Source organism: Leucopleurus acutus, assembly GCF_964270905.1.
Source record: "Leucopleurus acutus genome assembly, chromosome: 15".
NCBI classification, from domain to species: Eukaryota; Metazoa; Chordata; class Mammalia; order Artiodactyla; family Delphinidae; genus Leucopleurus; species Leucopleurus acutus.
The window spans coordinates 20,750,237-20,771,839 of NC_139157.1; the positions used below are offsets into that span (position 1 = coordinate 20,750,237).

Below are 21,603 nucleotides of genomic sequence, written 5' to 3' on the forward strand. Positions count from 1 at the left end.
CACGGACCTGGATAGAGCTGCTGTGGAGTGCTGATGCTGTTTATATTGTTTCTGTAGTTTTGGGGGGGTTATCTTTTCCCTATTTCACCATGATACGTTGGGTGTGTATGGGGAAGTAACTTGTTTATGATAACTAAAAACTATGATAACTAGATAACTAAAATATATGATAGTTGTGTTATATACAGAGTATATATATCTATATGCTATATAGATATATGATAGTTATCTATGATAACTAGATAACTAAAAAGTTCATTGTCTCAGGATCAGGAGGATCCACATCTGAAGGGCTGTATCTGAGGGGTCTCATCTGTATCCAGAAGTGATGCAGATCATGGATAAGCCTCTGGACTTAGAGGCTGATGCCTTAATGGGATGAGGCTTCTGAAAATCCTACGATGGGGGGAGCGTTTCTTTCTTGCAGGAGAAATGTGAGTCATTTTTACCAAAGGCAGACTATATTTGATTGCCAAAAAACAAACAAACAAACCAGCCACAAATTCTTAGCAGTACCCCTGATCAACAAGTGGTGTTGATGGAAAAGACATGCCCTGTGAATAAAAGCTCTTAACCTTGGGCATTTTGGGAGAGTGAGGCGAAGCTTCATTGGCAGTAATCTGCTGCCTTCTTAGCAGTCAGTGTGTGGCAACCCACAGGGAGGGCAAAGGGCTAGGAAAGTCAGAGCCCTGGAAATAAGTGGGGTACCCCTAGAAGAGAAGGTGCAACAGAACCTGGGGAGCACATGGAAGAAAAGGAGACCAGTCTGTGTTGAGCAGTGGTCAACATATTCACTGGTTCTGTCTGGCAAAGTGTTTTTCGTTGTTGTTTTTCTTTTTCGGTACGCGGGTCTCTCACTGTTGTGGCCTCTCCCGTTGCAGAGCACAGGCTCTGGACGCGCAGGCTCAGCAGCCATGGCTCACGGGCCCAGCCGCTCCGTGGCATGTGGGATCCTCCCGGACCGGGGCACGAACCCACGTCCCCTGCATCGGCAGGCGGACCCTCAACCACTGTGCCACCAGGGAAGCCCTGGCAAAGTGTTTTTAATAGTTCTTTAGTTGAGGGGAAAAAGCTAACTGTCAATCTATATACTTATATGAATGCATGCTTACATTATTTGTATTAAAACAAAAAGTATAATTCTCAAAAAAAAAAAAGTAGCATCAATTTCTCTACTCTTCCAATCTGGGTTTGGCCGTGAGACTTTCTTTGACCGAGAGGACAACAGAAAACATGCTGCAAGCAGAGGCTTGAATAGCACTAGCATACTGGGGTTTGTCCCCTCTTACTACTAAGAGCACTGAAAGCTCTATGTGTGGAAGCTCAGGCTAGCCTCCTGGAGGATGATGATCATATGCAAAGAGAGGCCAGCCCCCAGGTGACCCACCGCTCCATCTGCATGACTGAGCCCAAGTGAGGCCATTGGAAGAAGCACTCAGTATTTACTTTCTGCCAGCTACTGTGGTAGAAGTTTTACATAGATTATCTCATTTAACCCTCATAACCATAAGAGATAACAAGTCGTGATTTGGTGATGGTTTGTTACCCTGACAAAGCTAACTGATACACCCCTCTTTAGCTTTCTCTATACCCCAAGATGTGTGTTCTTCTTAAACAGGACCTAGGAGGACGATGAGACTCATGGATCAATCATAATTTTTGGAAAGTAAATGCTGCTGCATTCATTGCAATGAACAGAGTTCACTGCTACAATTAAAAAACACAAACATGGGCTTCCCTGGTGGCGCAGTGGTTGAGAGTCCGCCTGCCGATGCAGTTCGTGCCCCGGTCTGGGAAGATCCCACATGCCGCGGAGCGGCTGGGCCCGTGAGCCATGGCCGCTGAGCCTGCGCGTCCGGAGCCTGTGCTCCGCAACGGGAGAGGCCACAGCAGTGAGAGGCCCGCGTACCGGAAAAAAAAAAACAAAACACACAAACATAATAATTGTCCTGTTGATATATGACACCTACTTGATGATCATGGCCTAAGTACACACCTGGATTTTGATTCAGTATACATTTACAATTTTCTATTCATATTGTATACAAACGTTAATGTAAAGCATACACATAAAAGGAGCATGTGTTTCTTAACACGTCTGAGGACAGTCTTCCTCTCCTTTTGAGGAATATGGTCATAAGCATGGTGAGGAGAAAAAAAAAAGATGCTAAAAAAAGATTATCTCATACACAAGCAGCCTCCACAAGCAAGATTCTGCAGAAGCTGTTTGATAATGCAGTATGCTAAATCGGGGTTCTTGAGCAGTGGGGGCAGGACAGCACAGAGATACTAGGCAGTTCTAACCTTGGCTGAGTTTCAGTGTGATAAGAGGTTCTGAAAACTTGAAAAGCCAGTTTTGAAATGGAGGTAGATAGTTAAGTGTATCACAAATCTATTGTTCAGATCACTAAAGTAAAGAACACCAGTTAGGCAAAATACAACTTCCAAACACGACTCTCCTGCCATATTCCAAACCTCCCTTTGTCATCCAAGACTGAACCAGAGACAATTCTTGCTAACAAATGAAAAAGAATAAAAATTAGTGTAATGTGTACCAGGTTCCTAAGGAACATTAGAAGTGGATTAAGACCCTACTAGTCTTTCAGAGTGTTTAAGGTAATCAGGATACTGCTTCTCAGTTGTAGAATCTGGTTAGAATTCCACATCCACTCAGGGCAGTGGAAGAAAGTGGCTAAGTGTCCAGCCTAAGAAGACAAACTCTGCCACCCCTGGGACTAACCTGGGCTCTCTCACTGGCTTCAGGGTTCCCAGCAGTAAGAGAGGGCGATTCCTAATAGATAAGTGCTTTTCAAATGTCTGCTGATGTCACATTTCCTTGCAGTCACCTTCTCTCTGCCTTATCTTCCACATGTATAAATACCAACTGCGTAAGATGAGGAAGAGAATTAAATGAGATAATCCAGGTAAAGCTCTTAGAAGAGTGCCCAGCAGACAGTAAGCACTCTGTATATGCGCCCGATTATCGTCTATTCTGTGATTTTAATTTACTCAAAAAATGAATGCAGATTCAGTAACTATTAGTATAAATAGTGCATTTGTTGATATACTGCTAACAGTTTATCACTAACAGTTTGTTACTCATCTCATAATCGTAAGTGAACACTAATACCTGTGGGTCACCAGATTGTTTAAGGTTTTCAATAACTTTTTTTTCCAACTCTTTTTTGTAAAAATTCCTTTTTTTCTGAGTATGAATGCAACCCTTGCTCTTTGAAAAGAAGAAATAATCCAATGACAGAATTGTTTTACATGGAAAGTAAACATGTCTCATCGTTTAATACCACTATATAAAATGACTATAAAATAACCAATGATAAAAGGCTAATACATATTCTTCCAGACTCTTTTCTAATCTAGAAAGTTGTGAATTCTTAAGAGACAGCATCCAGAAGAACTGACCCTGATACTGTGAACTATGGAACATTTTCCTCGTAAACTGCAAGAGTTCTCTGGGTTTCCTCCTGCCAGGGGACCCCTCAGGGATGCAGGGCTATAGGGCAGGTAGCACCATACTTTCCACCACCAACATTTTCGTGCAGGTGGTATCAGGTAAAAAGGAACACCGAGGGCAACCTGGAAAGGGAAAGGAAATTCTTTAAAAAAGAGAGAGAATCCTCATGTTTTACTTTCACACTTAAGAATCCCAAAGCGGTTACTCCAATTCCACACACTTGGGAGACTGAGTCTTGAAGTGCCTAAGCCAGTCTGAGGACTGCTATGTTCAGGACTCAGGGTTTGTAAAGTCAGTGGCTAGGTTTTCTTGTGGGAACAGATGAACAATTTTAATTCAGTAAACATCCTTCGAACATCTCCCTCATAAACGTCTCACAGAGGTAAGCCCCATTCCCCACCCCATGAGGTTTTGTTGCTCGTGGGGGAGCGGTGTTTGTTTTGCTTTCCAGGAACATACTGGGAAGAAGTCTTGCTCATCAGCTAACTGGCTTGAGTCCTGAAAACAAATGTGGCGCGTGCAAGAAAAAGCACTCCCCTGGGTGTCAGAGGACTGCTCCCCGTTTCCTTCTCTAGCTGTATAAAGTAGAGCGAGACATTTCATATCTCTGAGTGTCAGTTTCTCCATCTGTAAATTGGCAATGACACTATCTCATAAGGGTTTCTTTTTTGATCAGTAAATGAGGTAGATAATGTATATAAAAGCACTCTGTAAATTTAAACGTCGTTTACAAACATGGTGTTAGGAGTTATTATTTTGCACAGTTGCCACTCATAATCAGTTTATTTCACCAGGTAGTTCATTTAAAATACTACAAGTACTACTCCTTAAGAAACATGTGCAGACCAAGTGATTTTAAATGATACTGTAAAACCCAACAACTATTCTAATATCAGTTTCTATATTATTCCTAACTCAAGTGACAGAATATTAATGCCCTATATTCACTCAGAACCTCAGCAAAGTATGAGTTAAATGCCTTGCATTTACTGTATACAAGATGTCCAAGGAAACAAACTCATTTATCATAATGAAATTTGAAGGGAATATCTCACATTACACTTATCAAAGAAGACAAATAACAACTTTTTGAAAACAAAACTGACAAACTAAAAAGCAGAAGCTGACCAAATTTCTTATACATTTACCCCAATATAAACTGTTCCACATAGCAGTTGTGTTGCTTATTACTAATATAGAATCAACACCAAAAATATAATCTTACAGATTTTTTAATATTAACAGAATTTTAAATTTCCCTTATATCTGAGCTTCTATTTTGTATTAAAGAGATGCTGCATCATTGCAGTGGTAATTGGTAACTTTCATAATTGGAATCAGGGGATAACCTCCTATCCGACCAAAACTGCAGAAAATTCTATAGCTAAAGAATAACTTTACTGGGGCTTCCCTGGTGGCACAGTGGTTGAGAATCCGCCTGCCGATGCAGGGGACACGGGTTCGTGCCCTGGACCAGGAAGATCCCACGTGCCACGGAGCAGCTGGGCCCGTGAGCCATGCCCGCTGGGCCTGCGCGTCCGGAGCCTGTGCTCCTTAACGGAAGAGGCCACAGCAGTGAGAGGCCCGTGTACCGCAAAAAAAAAAAAAAAAAAAAAGAATAACTTTATTTGTTCTCTCATGAAGAAACTATCAATATCCATGTAGAATAATTACCAGCAACCATGAAACACATACAATTTTTTTTTTTTTTTTGCGGTACGCGGGCCTCTGTCGCGGCCTCTCCCGTTGCAGAGCACAGGCTCCGGACGCCCAGGCTCAGCAGCCATGGCTCACAGGTCCAGCCGCTCCGCGGCATGTGGGATCCTCCCGGACTGGGGCACGAAGCCATGTCCCCTGCATCGGCAGGTGGACTCCCAAACACTGCGCCACCAGGGAAGCCCAACACATACAATTTTAAATATCATACCTTTCACTTTTCTGTTGAGCATTCATTATACTGTAATAAGATTTTAACATTATATTTTTTAAAAATCTCAATTGTATTAACTAAAATATATTCAAGAGTATAGAAATCATGGCATCTTGTTAGATAAACCAAGTTGGGCACTGTGTTAACTAGCTTCTAAGTAATATTCATGAAATAGACTATGTGATTTAATGTTCTTGTGCACATCTTCAGGACACATATGCCTGCACAAGCTACTGGGACAGACACTTTCATGTGTTTATTCAACAGGTATTTTGTGAGTATCTATTGTACTATGTGCCAGGAAATAAGAGGGGATGAGGTTAACTCAGTGGGCAAAAGAGTCATGGTCTCAGTCCTTTAAAAATATATAATTTAGGGCTTCCCTGGCGGCGCAGTGGTTGAGCGTCTGCCTGCCGATGCAGAGGACACGGGTTCGTGCCCCGGTCTGGGAAGATCCCACATGCCGCGGAGCGGCTGGGCCCGTGAGCCATGGCCGCTGAGCCTGCGCGTCCAGAGCCTGTGCTCCGCAACGGGAGAGGCCACAACAGTGAGAGGTCCGCGTACCGCAAAAAGAAAAGAAAAGAAAAATATATATATAAATATATATATATATATATTTTAGATAAGCAAAAAATGTTTATAGAAAGCTTTTTTTTAAAAAATTTATTTATTAATGGCTGTGTTGGGTCTTCGTTTCTGTGCGAGGGCTTTCTCCTGTTGTGGCAAGCGGGGGCCACTCTTCATCGCGGTGCGTGGGCCTCTCACTATCGCGGCCTCTCTTGTTGCGGAGCACAGGCTCCAGACGCGCAGGCTCAGTAGTTGTGGCTCACGGGCCTAGTTGCTCCGCGGCATGTGGGATCTTCCCAGACCAAGGCTCGAACCCGTGTCCCCTGAATTGGCAAGCAGATTCTCAACCACTGCGCCACCAGGGAAGCCCAGAAAGCATTTTTAAAGACATAAATGAAAATTTCAAAAATGTGAAATAAGACTTTTGAAATATTTAAAATACAGGTATAGCTGAAACTAAACTTATGCAACTTGCTCATTCTCAACAATTTAAAGACATAACTATGAAGACAATGAGGGAAATACATCTTCAATTGTCTGTGTAATTACAAAATTTTTCTGAATTTCAATAACTGGTGTCATCTATGACATGAAGATATAACAGCTTAGAATTTAAATCATGCTGCAAAGTCGAATAAACCTGCAGTGGATTCCCAGCTCTCAGCAAATTGGAAAAACACTATCAGTCTCCAGGGGTGCTCAGTAAGGTGCCTGAGACACAGTGAGTGAGTTCTCAACAAAGGCAAGTATTTTCTCACATGATACTTATGGTTTTACTCATGTTGGTAAACATACACACTCTCCGTAACTATCAACAGGAAAATCTGTAAATGAGAGCTACTCACTTTTAACTTCACTGCCCTTAGTCTGTCCTGGCCCAAAGAAACTCCACTATGGCCACGTCATCCTGCCCTGCAACCAGAGATATCTCACCCCTCCCAATCCCTATCCAAATTCAAAACTTGCCCACTTAGGGACTTCCCTGGTGGTCCAGTGGCTCAGAATCCAAGCTCCCAATGCAGGGCACCCGGGTTCGATCCCTGGTCAGGGAACTAGATCCTGCATGCCGCAACTGAAAGATTCCGCATGCTGCAACTAAGACCCAGCGCAGCCAAATAAATAAATACATATTAAAATAAAAAAAAAAGACAAAAAACTTGGGACTTCCCTGGTGGCGCAGTGGTTAAGAATCCGCCTGCCAGTGCAGGGGACAAAGGCTCGAGCCCTGGTCCGGGAAGATCTCACATGCTGCAGAGTAACTAAGCCCACGAGCCACAACTACTGAGCCTGCGCTCCGCAACAAGAGAAGCCACTGTAATGAGAAGCCCACGCACCACGACGAACAGTAGCCCCTGCTCGACGCAACTAGAGAAAGCCTGTGTGCAGCAATGAAGACCTAACACAGCCAAAAAATTAATTAATTAAAAAAAAAAAGAAAAAGCTTGCCCACTTAAACATCCCAATCCTATGTTCCATCCTCTACTTTTTTAAGGCAGTAAATAGCTATTTTGATGAATGTATCTGTTCTTATGTGCTAGTAGCTTAACATACTACTCAATCCAGAAAACACACTTGTATGTTTAAAGAAGACCTATATTGTGGGTAAAATGGCAAATTAAACATTACTTTTGTTCCCTTCCAAAATTCCACTAAAGGAACTTTTGAAAAGGCATACACCAATGAGGTAAAAAACAAGATAGAAGGGAGCAGCAACAAAATTTTGGAAGTCGTAAAGCAAATGGGCAGTGACAACTAGCCCAGCAGATACAAGAAAGTTGAATCCTAAGCAAAGAGTGGAGAAGGCCAAGAAATGATTACACCATAAATAAGTACTCAAAGGTTCAGGAACCAGAATTGAAGGCAGAGTACTTATGGAAAACGAGGTGATGGTGGCGGGGTAACAACAAATACGTTTGGTGAGAAGCCTTGTTAACAAGTGAGTGTATCCACCATCCCCTGTCCTACCCTGGCAGGAGAGGAGCAAGTCTAGACTCTGAATGTAGACTGGGTTAGAGATACCCACCTGGAGAGAGGAGGATTAAGTGAATGTTTTTATAGGGAATGTTGGACCTCCAAGCCCTCTGTTCACCTACCATCCAGCACACTGACCTATGTCCTATAGGCAGAAGAATGGAAGACCATTTTCCATAAAGTAGAAAGAAAGAAAAAGAAGTAAAAAATAACAGAAAAGATGAGGAATTTAGGGGTCCAATCCTTTAAGTTCAAATTCCAAATAATAGGAATTGCAGAGAGAGGACATTATACAAGGAGAGAGAAAGAGAGAGAGAGAAACAGATCACCTACAAAACATTAAAGGTCAAAACACTTAAAACTAATGGAACATGGGACTTCCCTGGTTGCACTGTGGTTAAGAATCCGCCTGCCAATTCAGGGCACACAGGTTCGAGCCCTGGTCCGGGAGGATCCCACATGCCACGGAGCAGCTGGGCCCGTGTGCCACAACTACTGAGCCTGCACTCTAGAGCCCACAAGTCACAGCTGCTGAGCCTGCGAGCCACAACTACTGAAGCCTGCATGCCTAGAGCCCGTGCTCCGCAACAAGAGAAGCCACTGCAATAAGTCCAAGCACCATGACGAAGAGTAGCCCCCGCTTGCCGCAACTAGAGAAAGCCCGCGCTCAGCAATGAAGACCCAACACAGCCAAAAATAAAAATAAATAAAAATTTATTTTAAAAAAAGCTAATGGAACAATGCCTTTTAAACTTTTGAGGAAGATGTATTTTCAACCCAGAATTCAATCAAACCATCAATCAAATGTGAGAGTAGAATAAAGACTCTCAGATTTACAAAGTCTCAAAATTTTTTATATCCTATGTTCTCTTTCTCAGGAAATAAGGAAGTGAAGCAGAAAATATACAAAATAAAGAATTCTAACATGAGTTCTAACAGAGGAAAGAGGCAAAGGCATTCCAGGATGATGGCAAAGGGAAACTGTAAGATAATAACTATGAACCTGGCTGAAAAGATATCTGTCTAGATTAGGTGAGTAGGCGGCAGGAGAGATTTCTTCAGAAAAATGAAACTGATAGAATGCCTTATGGGTCAAAATTGCTGGAGCAGAGATTTAGACAATTTGGGGTTGAGTAGGTTGTGAGTGTAAATGAAACTAACAACAACAATAAAAACCAATTAACTTCCAGAAAAAACATTATGTAGTTGCAGGAAAGTAATCATGATATAATACATGGCTCAGCTGTGACTAGCATTTTCATAATCATAAAAATAAAATCATGGAATACTGATCTAACAAGTTAGAATGGAATTGTGTTGGGAGGATGGGAGGAGGGGACAGAAAGGGTGCGTGTCTGGGGAAAAGGTGTGAAAATGAGCTAAAACACCATCTTCCATACAGAGCAGTCAATAGGTCATGCCTAAAACAAAACAAAAAACAATCAAGAAATAGTAACAGAAGAGTGTTATTTAGAGACATGAATATAAATACTAAAAGAAACAGCAAAAATAGTCGAAAGTAGTTGCCTTTCGGAAGGGGGAAATTAAACAGACTTTTTGTCATTAGACTTTTATTTTTCATTAAATGTTTTATGGAACTAGTTGACTCTAATTATGTATGAGTAAGTTTGATGAAACTAAAAACTAGAGAGAGAAAGAGGAAAGAAGGAGGGCAGGAAGGGACTCAGAAAAGAAGGGTGGGAGGGAAGAAAGCAGAAAGGAAGAAAAAAGGCTTTCTAGATATCCAAAACACTAATCCAAAGGGCAATGGTGTGAATTTATGAGTTTGGCTTGGCGCTAAGCAGAAACTCTTTAGGAATCCTCCGTCTTGTCTGCTCACTTCTTTCTCTCTCTTTTTCTCATGTAAACATCTCTTTACAGGTTCTGCTTTAGAATTAACACTTATACACATTTATAAGTGGAATCTGAAACTCTCCTCAAGTTAATATTTTGACTGAACTAAATCCAAAATTCCTGCCAGGGTTTAAAAAAAAAATCTGAAAAAGAAAGTGATCCTAAAATAAAGCTCAAATAATAAATAATTAATTTTTTTAGAAATTGAAAAGAACACAGCACTGGTGAAGCGGGGGAAGCCCTAGCAGATATTAACACCTATTATAAGACAATAATTAAAAGCGTGATACTTTTGCCAACCTGAAAATTAGATAAATGGACACAAATAAAACATGGAGAAATATACCAATTATATATAAAATGTTAGTTTACGAAGAAGCAGCCATCAAAAAATAATAGGGGAGGAAAAAATTTAAGCAACTAGAGTGATGTAATTGACTAGCAAGAATGTATTTCTCTCTAATCCTTACCAAAGACCCCATAATATACCTCAAGAACATCAAAGAATTAAAAATGCAAACATCAGTAACAGAAGTATTACTAGAAAATAAAGTGGAATATTTATCAGTACTCTGGGATAATAACTTTCTATGGGATTTGAGGTTGTGGAAGAACTCTCAAAGAAAAAGACAACCAAATCTGATTATATAAAATTTGAAATCTCTATGCAATAAAAAAGAATGATAAATACTAAAAATTAAAGCACGAGATTGGAAGAAAATATTTGCACAAAACATAATAGACATTAGGTAGGTGCACAAAATTATGTGAATAGACAACCTCAACTGATAAGACGATATACAGAAAGACAATCACAGGAGATAAAATATTCTCAATAAAAATATGAAATGATAGTATCTGCCCTTTAGCAAATAAATACAAATTAAAAATAAGATACTAATTTAGACTTATTAACGTAGACAAAAATGGGGGGGGAATCACAATACAATGTTTATCGATGCTTTAGTTACTAGATGGAAAGAATAAAATTGAAAATACTATTGTGTATTTATGCTGCTGTCGGTGGTAGGTGTAGGTATCTAGATGTCAACAGAAAGGAGAAAATGTTCGTGGCACTCTAAGTTTCAGCAAAGGGCAATTAATACCTTGAGAAGTTTTCTAATTAAACAACAACAAAATTATGCTGACTACATGGAATTTTCTTCTACAAACTGTTAAGCTGTTCAGATGAGTTGACACTACTATAGTTTTGACTCTTTAAGGGATAAGCTTCATCCTCTAAAGAGTTCTACATTTCCAAAAGGAGAAAAATATTACAGTTCACCACCATAGCTTTTTATTAAAAAATTCTCATTCTCAATGAAAACATAAAAGTTGACATAATTTACAAAAGTATTCAATTGGATTCACAGTGGTTAAACTCATTACCCACCTACACTGCAGCAATAAACCAAGCTCGAACTATGCAAAATAGAAAGTGTAAGAACAAATGTTTAGAATTATTTCCTCACCATTCATATACTCCCTATATATAATATTTATAGTAAAAGCAAGAAAAAAATTAGAACATAAATTGAGTATTACTTGCAATACCAAGGAATATGCCAAAGCATGGAAGTAAAGATGTGAGAAAACATTGCAAATGGTCATCATAGGACATCACATGTCCATTCACTTAAAAATCACACTTCCAGTCTGAGTTATATTTCACTTGCACTATAGTCTTTAATTCCAGTTTTTAGTATCAACGTTGTTTTGAGATGCTGGATGGTGCAGATATGTTTATGTTGACTTAAATGAGATACAGCAGAGCATTCTACACCTCCGTCTACATCTAGTAAATGCTGCCCCATGATGACTTAATCCTCCCTTCTCTGCAATCAGCCAAATGGATGGTATCCTTTTTTTCTTTTTGTGAACCAGGGACTGAACCTGGGCTTTGGCAGTGAACGTGCCAAGTCCTAACCACTGGACTGCCAGGGAATTCCCCAATGGATGGTATTAGCATCCATTGGGGAATTAGCATGAGTTGAGCTGCTAAACCAGGTAGAGGCTACCAACTGCAATACAAGTGCTGCAACCTCTCTCAGCAGAGCTGAGAAAGTGAAGTGGAAAGATGAGAAGTCAGAGCAGACACTGACCTCTAAGCAAAGGTTCTGCAACCTTGGTCTATAATAAGACCCAAAGGCAAATCTGTCAAGAGCCCTCCTAGGCCATAATCATCAGATTCTTAAAATTAACTCTTAAAAAGCTGTAATATAATCTCATGATTTTCAGAGCTTTAAGTTTACATCATTTTACTGTATATTACATATTAAAATATTAACAAATTAGCTTCTAGCAATGGCACATTGAAAGAGACACACAGAAACTTCCTTCCCTGTTCCTTAGCATCTATTTTATTCAATAAATGAAAGAGTCATTTTCTTCTTCTCTCTTTGCCAGTGTGTGCACTCACATACTATAAACACACACCATGCACACACACACACATGCATGTGAAGGATTGGTCAATTTTGAACTACAGAGACCAAAAGATCTTCCTTTGTTTAAAAAGAGGTCCCTTGTCTTATAACCAAAGCCAGGCTCATAGCTTCTATTTTTATATAAATTGTGTTTCATAAGAGTGGGACACTTTCTCTGACCTTAGATTAAGCTGCGTTCCTGACTCCATGATCTCACACTTTCTTATACCTCCTCTTTCCTAATATTCATCATATTCCATTGTTAATTGTTTCATTGCTTGTCTTCTTTGCTTGCCAATAAGCTCCATGGGGTCAAGGGCTGTACTTAACTGTGTTTGCCATGCACCCCAAAATGTCCAGCTAATAGAAGAGCCTCAATAAATATCTGTTGAATAACTATGCTTGCTAGACTGATTATGTCTTTCAATCTTTTTGATGAGGCTAGGTGTCTTGTACACCAAGATGAAGAAGACAGTCATTGCCCTCAAGGTGCTCACAGGCTGGTAGGGAGGATAATGATAAAAAAATGTAATAACAGGGGGACATATGGGTTTACTTTCTGAGCTCAGTAGAAAATGGTGAACTCAACTGGATAAGGGGAAGGGAAGGCTTCCTAGAGAAGGTGATGTCTGAGCTGATTCTAAACGGTTTAACAGGGGTTAGCTGGGCAAGGAGAAGGGGAAGGGACCAGGCAGAGACAACCTGAGCAAAGGCATAAAGCATTGAAGGTATAGGAACTAGAGCAATTTGGTGCTGCAGGAGTGAACCAAACATATCAATATGTGCTAGGAGCTTTACCAGATTATTCTTTAGGTGACTAACATTTCCGACAATGACCGGACTCAAATTCAGTGCTTTTCCTTTTGAAGAAAAATAATTATTCCCCATTTCAATGAATCAGATAATATATTTTCCTGACATAGTTAATCTGTCTCATCCTATTAGATAGTCATTTAAAGCTTTAAGACAGCACCTCAAAGTTTCATCTGGCATAAGATTTTTCTGGAAAATCTTATTCTCCTAGGAAGTTTACTGATTCTTATAAATTCACTGATTCCCCCCCGCAACTTTTATCTACAACTATTCCAGGAATTTGGCATCCCTCCCCCAGTTATCAAGATAGTAAAAAGCCAAGCCAGAAACATCTGCCTCTCTCCAGCAATCCTGGTCAGAAGCCAGCCAAGGAATTTGGGCCAGGCTCCCCATTGGCCACACCAGGAATATGCTATGAAAGACAAGGGGTGAATATCACTATATCAAGCCTGCTGGGATTAAGGCTCAGGTGCTCCTCTGTTCCACAGTTCCCATGGCTTCTTGCTAATCTGAAAAATTCCAATAGGCTTGGTCACCCTCAAGGGCATAATGGTTCAGGGCAACGGGTCTTAAACCATAGCATGGATCAAAATCATCTGGGGAAAATGTGTTGAAAATGTCGATTCATGGGCTCCACTTTTAAAGATTCTGTTCTAGTAGATCTTGAAAGTTGGCCTGGACTTCCCTTTCTGTTTTCTTTTTGTTGTTGTTCCTTGGTTCATAGAGGATGTTTTAAAATATCTCAGGCAATTCTGATCTTATAACCTACAGGCTACATACTGAGATTCACTGGAACAGTTTGGGGCCTGTCAAAGTCTTATAAAAAAGGGAAAGGGGAGGATGGAAAGAAGAGAGAGAAAATGTAGCTTAATATCACAAAATTGTTTACCATTTAACAAGGGTAAAGCCTTGAATTGCAGCAAAGACCAGCACTTCTGTTGGTGGTCTGGACAGCCTGGGTGTTTGGTTAGCTTTCTCTACTGTGCACCCCACTCCACTTACCCTAGCCAAGCCTCACCTGGCTCTTCTGCGACTAATCTTCCCAGGACTAAGGCTACTGTCTTCTTGCTCTCTGGTTGGCTATCTGAAATCCTTAAGGGCCTTAATGCCAGCTTTCTGGGCTTCACTCATCAGGGCAATGATCTGGGTTAGAAAGAAACGGCAAGGCCCTCGCAGAGAACGCTGTCTTCCAGAGAAACGTAGTGGATGATGTGATACTCAGATCCCTTCACGACCAAGGCCCCTGTTCCCCAGCTGCCAGGAACATTGGTTGTGGAAGGTTCACAGCTCCAGGAATTGCCCTTGACTAAAGGGAGTTGCTTTGTCCAAGATTACACTTTCTGCCTGAATGCAGGCCACGTGATGTTGGCGATACAGTGACCAGCTCCCTTGCTTCATGGTGGCAGAACGATTCTGAAGGGCCATCCCACCTCCAAAGCTCCCCACTGTTGAGACCACCATTGTACATGCACTGCAGTTAATTCTTCCCTCTGCATAATCCTGCTGCCCTCCCTCCCTGTCAAGTGTTATTCCCAGGGCACCTCCTCATAAATTTCTTGTGTGCAAATCTCAGAGTTTGTTTCCAGGAAACCTGACCTAAGGTACTGGACTTGCCTCTTTTAGTCAAGTAGTGAGAGCACAGCATACTGGGCCTCTGCACCTTACTTCTTGGGTAACGTTGGGTGGTCCCCTAATCTCTCCCAGGGTCTCTTTCCTCATCTATAGAATTCGAATACAGACAACAATAGTAATAATACTTATTATATCTGTTTTGCCAGGCTTTTATGAGAATTAAAGGAGAAAATATCCATGAGAGTACTTCATAAGTAATGAAGAACTGTACAGTCTTGTCAGCTGACATCACTATATGTTGGTTTACCATGTGATAATCAGGGAAGAGGAGAGGAAGAAGTGGGATATCTACTAATATTATACAATTCATCTTACACACTGTGCCTGACTTTATCTGAAATTAAAAGATCTGTGTCACTAGTCAATACACCCAGGCACATAACAGAAAATTAAAAAAAAAAAACAACCCAGGAGGTGAGACATGCATTGCTGCAACCCTGAAACTGAAACAGAAGTGACAACAATCCTTTTTCACTATTTTTCCATATGAAGATAGCAGGAGAGTTATTTCCACTACTCTGAAAAGTCAGAATTCACATGATTACCCAAAAAGTTATGCAATGAGCAATGAAATGTCATTTTATATCTCTGAACAGAGAAACAAGTAAAACAATTGGGTATACAAAATGGGGAACACTTTCCTAAGCAACTTGTTATTTCTGGATTACCTTGATACCGTATCCACTAAAAAGAAAAAAAAAGTACATTAACTGAAAACATTTAATTAGCTCAAGAAAGATAACTGGAAATTACCAATCCTAAAACATCTCCCTACTAAAAATTACCAAATTATTGAGCCTTACAAAGAACTTGAATGAGATGCACAGATAATGTCTGGTATCCACAGACTCAGAAGGAGTGACCAGCAAATGACTTACCCTGACAGACGGTTTCATTATCAGCAAAAGTCACAGAATGGTTAGCACTCGGAGGCTTAGAGACCTACCAGAGCCCCTAACTCTCGCAATTCTCCGCTCTCAGGGAAACCACAGTCAAAATGAGGAGGCCAGACAAACCCACATGAAATATTAACCAAAACCCTTCCCTGTATTGTTCTCTGAGCACTGAATGAATTACAGGCAGGCATAGAGGAATTTAGACCAAGGGGTAAACATGTGGGCTGCATCACCCCGGAAGGCTTCATGTCAAGTCTCATATAATGAGAAACTATAAATATCTAGATTTCCTGGTAAAGCTAAAGAAATGCTGAATGAAACATTTTGTTTGTACGTGGAGAAAACATTTCAAAACTTCTAGTTTTAGATATTTGAACATTTTCAAACTTCCAGTGAGTTTGCTGATTCATTTAGGTACAACATTAATTCAACGTCTATAATCCTTACATGGTCCAACGTAGAGGCCCCTGAGGAAAAAGAGAATTAGACCGTGTTTGCTGAAGAAAACTCAGAGAATTATTCAATGCCAAGGTAGGCTGAGTCATGAAATGATGAGAATAGTGAAGAGTTGGGGTCAGATTTTTTTTTGCGGGGGGGGGGGGAGGTGGGGTTGTTAGTCAAAAATATCTTTGTCGGGACCAAAGGAATCGACCTGAAAATAGAAATGAGGGCCCGAACCAAGAAACCTGAATCATTTTGCTCAGCAAAAATCAAGAAAACAGGGGACCCAGCAGGGCCAGCTTCACTTACCAAGATTCTGGAAGTTAGAAGCAGGAGGGGCTGGTAAGTACCTGCTTTGGGGTAAAACCAGAACAAAATGGCCCCAGAAGGCAGATTCTAAACCAGGAGTATAAGATCTGGAGTTGTTATGGACCTGCCTGCATCTGTTAGTAAATCTTCTACCACCAGACTCTGCTCTGTAGATTAATACCCCCTGGCCAGCCTTTCTGCTTCCCCGTGGGAGCGATACTACAGATATTAGCAACAAAATATTGAGTGCATCTAAGAGACACGAAGTGCTAAACTGAGGCACTGTGAGGACAGTTGTGTGGAAGCTGTGGGAACCTTCGGTCACTCCATTAAAATGTTTTAAATTCCCAGGAGAAATGTTCTGATTATTCTAGGTTTATTCCTAGACCAACCAGGTATTTCTTGGGGTGAAGGTGGGGGGGTGGGAGGGGTGCCACAGCACAATAGGACCAGAGGGAGCCCCATCTCATGTATTGGTTGGGCTATTCCTGGTTGAGGGAGAATTGTCAGGATCAGGAGAGTGACTCTACTTTGAGTTCACCACAGTGTCTAAAACATCATTCATTCATTCATTCATTCATTCACTCGTTCATTCATAAAGATACCGTATCAGAGCAGAGTGGTTAAGAATGCAAGGTCTGCAAAGGGGAAAGGTGAGGAGGAAGGATAAATTGGGAGTTTGGGATTAACATATACATACTACTATATATAAAATAGATAATCAACAAGGGCCTACTGTATAGTACAGGGAACTCTACTCAATATTATGTAATAACCTATGTGGGAAAAGAATCTGAAAAAGAATCGATATATGTATAACTGAATCACTCTGCTGTATACCTGAAACTAACACAAAATTGTAAATCAACTCTAATATAAAATAAAAATCATATCAAAAAAATTTTTAAAAGCAAGCAAGGTCTGGAGCCTGATGCTTGGGATCAATTTCCTGGCTCTGACAATTACTAACACTGCACTTCCTTCACCAGTGAAAAGTAGTTAACTATAGTACCTACCTCACAGAATTGCAATAAGGAGTAAAAGACTTGATTCACGTAATGAGCCTAGAATAGTGCCTAGAACATAATACGCACTCAATAAACTTTAGTTATTGTTAGTATTCATTCAAAAATGTTTCACGAGTACTGACTATATGCCAAACGCTGTGTGAGATCCTCATCAACCTTGAAACCAAACCAACTCTTCCATTTATGTTCCTACCTTAGTCATTAACTAGAAACGCGGGAGTCATCCTAACCTCCTCCCTCTCCCTCATTGCCCACTTCTGGGTTCTGTGGCCAGGTTCCACCTACTGAACATCTGGCAGCTCCTTCCCTCTTTTCCATTCCTCACTGTCACTACTTGACTCGAGCCTTCTTTAATTTCTCATCTTGAATATTACAACAATCTCCTCTGTGTCTCCCTAAGGCCAGTGCCACTCTCATTCAATCTATTCTCTCTCTTGACTCTAAGTTGTCTTTTTAAAACAGGTATCTGACAATATCATTCGATTGACTAAAGTCCTTTACAGGATAAACTCTGAGCTCCTACATGACACACGGACCTTCGTGACCTGGCCCAGCCTGTCTCTCCAGGCCCCTCCCCAGCTGGTGTCCACCCCCAAACAGGCTGATCCTTCTGCTGGGTGGTCTAGTCCTCCATCCGCTGATGACTCCTCCTCTTACATTAAGGTTCATTATTTAATGAATACTTACTGTCTAACACTTCTCATGACTGAAGCCTGTGCCAAGTTCAGGGAGTACAATGATGAAGATCACACTCAACCCTTTCTCATAGAAAAAGTAATTTTGACGCTCTTGAGAGAGAAATAAAGTATGGAAATTAAGGTAAAGTTGTCTCCAATTTACCACTGTTTCCGTCACTAGTTGGATATCTTACGGAATTGGAGAAATTGAATATATTCTGGTATCAGGTCCAAAAGCACCTCAGCATGATTCCAGTCCCAACAGTGGATTTACTCATTTTGAGTCATACAGCTATAATGCGTTAGAAAAGGTTGATTTGAACTATAAAAAACAGTGATCAGAAAGTTGCTTCAATATAGAGTTATAACGTTTTTATGCCATTAATCAGTCACTTAAAAATGCCTGTGACCGTCTAGGGGTAATAACAGGCTAGACTTATTTTTACATGGTTATTAGATAACATGAAATATAGTCAATTCAGAATCTCTAAAAATCATGCCTTTCTAATTAATATATTTTTAAATCACGTATTGAATGAAACACTGACGAATAAGCTCAACAGGCTGCCTACAAAGACAAGTAGATGATTAAACCCAAAACCTTCCTCGTTCTTCCAGAAATGATGACGCACTTCATTGAAAATCCCAGATCTGCAAGAACTTCAGTCATATTGGGACAGAGGCTCTACTGTGGGCATAGATCTGTCATTGCACTTACCTCCTTCTATTAGATTTTGCAGTGGATTTGCCAGGCTTCTACACCAGTCTTTAGGGCTCTTGTCAGCAAGATCCTGTCTTATTCTCAACTGTATAACCAGAGCTCGGTAAAGAGACTGGCACAGAGAAGGTGCCCAATGACTGTCTGCTGGGCTGAATTCAGCTCAACTCAGCTCCAACAGTGATGCTGTCCACTTCTCTATTGTGTCCCTTCCTAAGAGCTGCTAACCTGCTGCAACAGACCTATCAGCTTCAACATTTTAATTTCTTAGCTCCAATTGGTATCCACCATCTTCACAACTTTTCATGTGGCACTAACTTACTAAAGACAAACTGTCCAAAATATGATTCAGAGTGACATACAATCACCAGGTAATGTGACATACTTCTACAACACCATCTCAATGAAAGTAATAACAAACCAGTTATTGAAGAGTGAAATTAATTTTCTCTTGGGCCTCTGTGGCAAAGCACATGATTTTAATGGTTATCTTACATCAGTCTAGTGACCCTAGCTGGTATGCTGTACCATCAGGTGCTCTTGGAAACAAAACTTTAAACTGTTACTTCCTATACCACCAGCCCCAGTTTAGCAGCGCCTGCATTTCACATCTTAATCTTATTTTAAATACAGCCAGAGCAAACCTCACTTTTCAAAAGTTCATTAACAAAGTCTCACAATTAAGAGAGTAGCGCTATGACTCATTTTTGGATACCCGTGTGGAAATAACAACTCCTCCCTTTGCTGAGAAACGGCTTAAACAAGTGCATGAGAACCACAGGAAGTAATACAGATCTTGGCTACTATGAGCCGAGTCTAGATAGAATTCCCTCTCGGGACGGTGTGGTGCTTCTACGCGCTGCCACTACCTGTTGTCCCCATTCTTCTAAAAAGAAAACAGTCTTATGTGGACTTGGAAGGAACTATTTCAAGGCAGTATCAACTTCTCCGTATTTCTTGGCTCCTGAGTCATACTGCCAAGTTCAAGTCAAGAAGTCCCCATTCTGGTATTTTTGAGAAAGTGCAACCTAATAGGAAGTGAAGAGATGATCAAACCGAAGTAATGCCTCAACTAATTTTTTTTTTAAAAAAATCAGCCTTTCGACTCAAAAACAAAAGTAGTCTTGGCTGGATACTGTATAAGGGAAGCCTACAACTGGTTACCTCTGAAATCATTTCTATGAAGCCCTAAATGCGCAGTCCCTTGTCCACTGGGAGAAAAAGCAATCACTCCGCTCGGTATTAGGAACCCAAATGCCGTGTTCCCCGACGTGCCGAGAGGCGGCAAGAGACCCGACATCCCCCCAAAGGCATCCCTCGTGTCCCCGACCAAGCGAGTCGCCCCACAGCTCTCAGCGCACAGCCTAGCGGGGCGCGTCCTCGTTCCTAGGGGCGGTGAACGAGAGAAAAAGAGACCCAAGGGGAGAAACACAAACCAGGAACGGGACCGCGCGTGCGAACCGAGAAGCCCTCTCCAGTGGGAGCCCGTGCCACGCTGGGCGCCAGGCGGGGATGGAAACCCGTGGCGCGACTCCTGGCGGATGGGCTCCCGGCGCCTCCAGCAGCTCCACTGCGACCGCCCCAGCTCCGCGCCGCTGCCACCGCCGCATCTGGGCGCCAGCCCGGCACCCCGGGCGTCGGAAGTTCCCACAGTACGGGACCAGGCCCCGCCCCCGGACGGCGGCGCCGGATCCCCGCGCGCCCCGCCCCGCCCCGCCCCACCCTGCCCTACCCCGCCCCGCCAGCAGCCAGGGTGCTCCGAACCACTGGGACCCCTCCCGCTCTCGCTTCCGCTTCCTCCCACTCTTGTGCGCTCCCGGATGCTCTGGGCGGAGGAGCTGAGAGCCGCGGAGTGCGCCGCCCGAGGCACGTAACCCCTTTTCCTAGCCACCTCCTCCTTGGCCGCCCCCCAGCGCCGGGGCCGTGGCCCAAAGGCGCGGGACTTTTCGCCGGGATCCCCCTGCGCTGGTGACGTTTGCTGGCCGTGCCGGTGCGTTTCCCGCGCGGTTCTGAGTGCTGGGGTGACTGAGAGGGGCTGCGGCCGGCTCTGCACCTGCCGCGCGACCCTGTCGGAGGCCGGCGAGGAGGCTGCGGGTCCCCCCGAGGCTGAGCACCGCCTTCCCAGAACCCACCCGGATTCAGCCCTTTTCAGTGAGCTTTAAACGCCAGCCCGGTTCATTCATTCATTCGTTCGTTCGCTACTAACCTAGCGTCCACACAAGTGCTGAGGATACTGCGTGGCCAAAAGCACCGCCAAGACATTGCCCTCAAGGACCCGGCATTCCAGTGAGGAAACATGAACAGATAAAGTGTTTATCATGTGAGGTTAGTGGTATCTTGAAAAATAAGGCTGAGGCTTAAAAAGTTAGAAAGTGCTCAAAAAGGGGGGTGAAAAAAAGACCTACATTGATGGGGAATGTCAAAGAAATGCAGGAGCCAACAGAAAGAGCTCCCAAAGCCAAAGGAGGAGCAACTTGAACAACAAAATGAAGTAGTATTAGATTACAACCTGAAGTAAGAACAAACAAAAAACCCCAAAACAACCTCCCCCGCCATGAGTCCATAGCAATAAATGGTTGGATAGAGAAGTGGTAAAGAGATAGGCTCTCCTTCAGAAGAATTCCTAGTAACTTGTGCGGATACTCCACCCTCAAGGAGTAGAAGCCTAACTTCCCACTCCTTAAGTACAAGGGGCTCATAGTGACTTTCTCCCCAGAAATACAATATGGAAAAGGCGGGAAAAGAGTAGCTTTACAATGGGAACATCTGAAAAACACTACCTCAGCCAGGTGATCAAGGGGGACGTTAACGGTCATAAATCATATTGATAGTATGTGCTCCTGATATGATGTGATGAAAGTGGCACTTT

At 42.1% G+C, this 21,603-nt stretch overlaps 1 protein-coding gene across 1 annotated transcript in view; it reads right to left on the reverse strand.

The window, feature by feature from the left end:
* STX11 (syntaxin 11) overlaps window positions 1-20,363 on the reverse strand; it is a 39,443-nt gene extending 19,080 nt beyond the window's left edge. Inside the window, exon 1 of the mRNA XM_082855570.1 lies at window positions 20,171-20,363. The gene's annotated coding sequence lies outside the window, so the exon portion shown is untranslated. The remainder of the gene's footprint in view (window positions 1-20,170) is intronic.
* Between the last annotated feature and the right edge of the window lie 1,240 nt (window positions 20,364-21,603).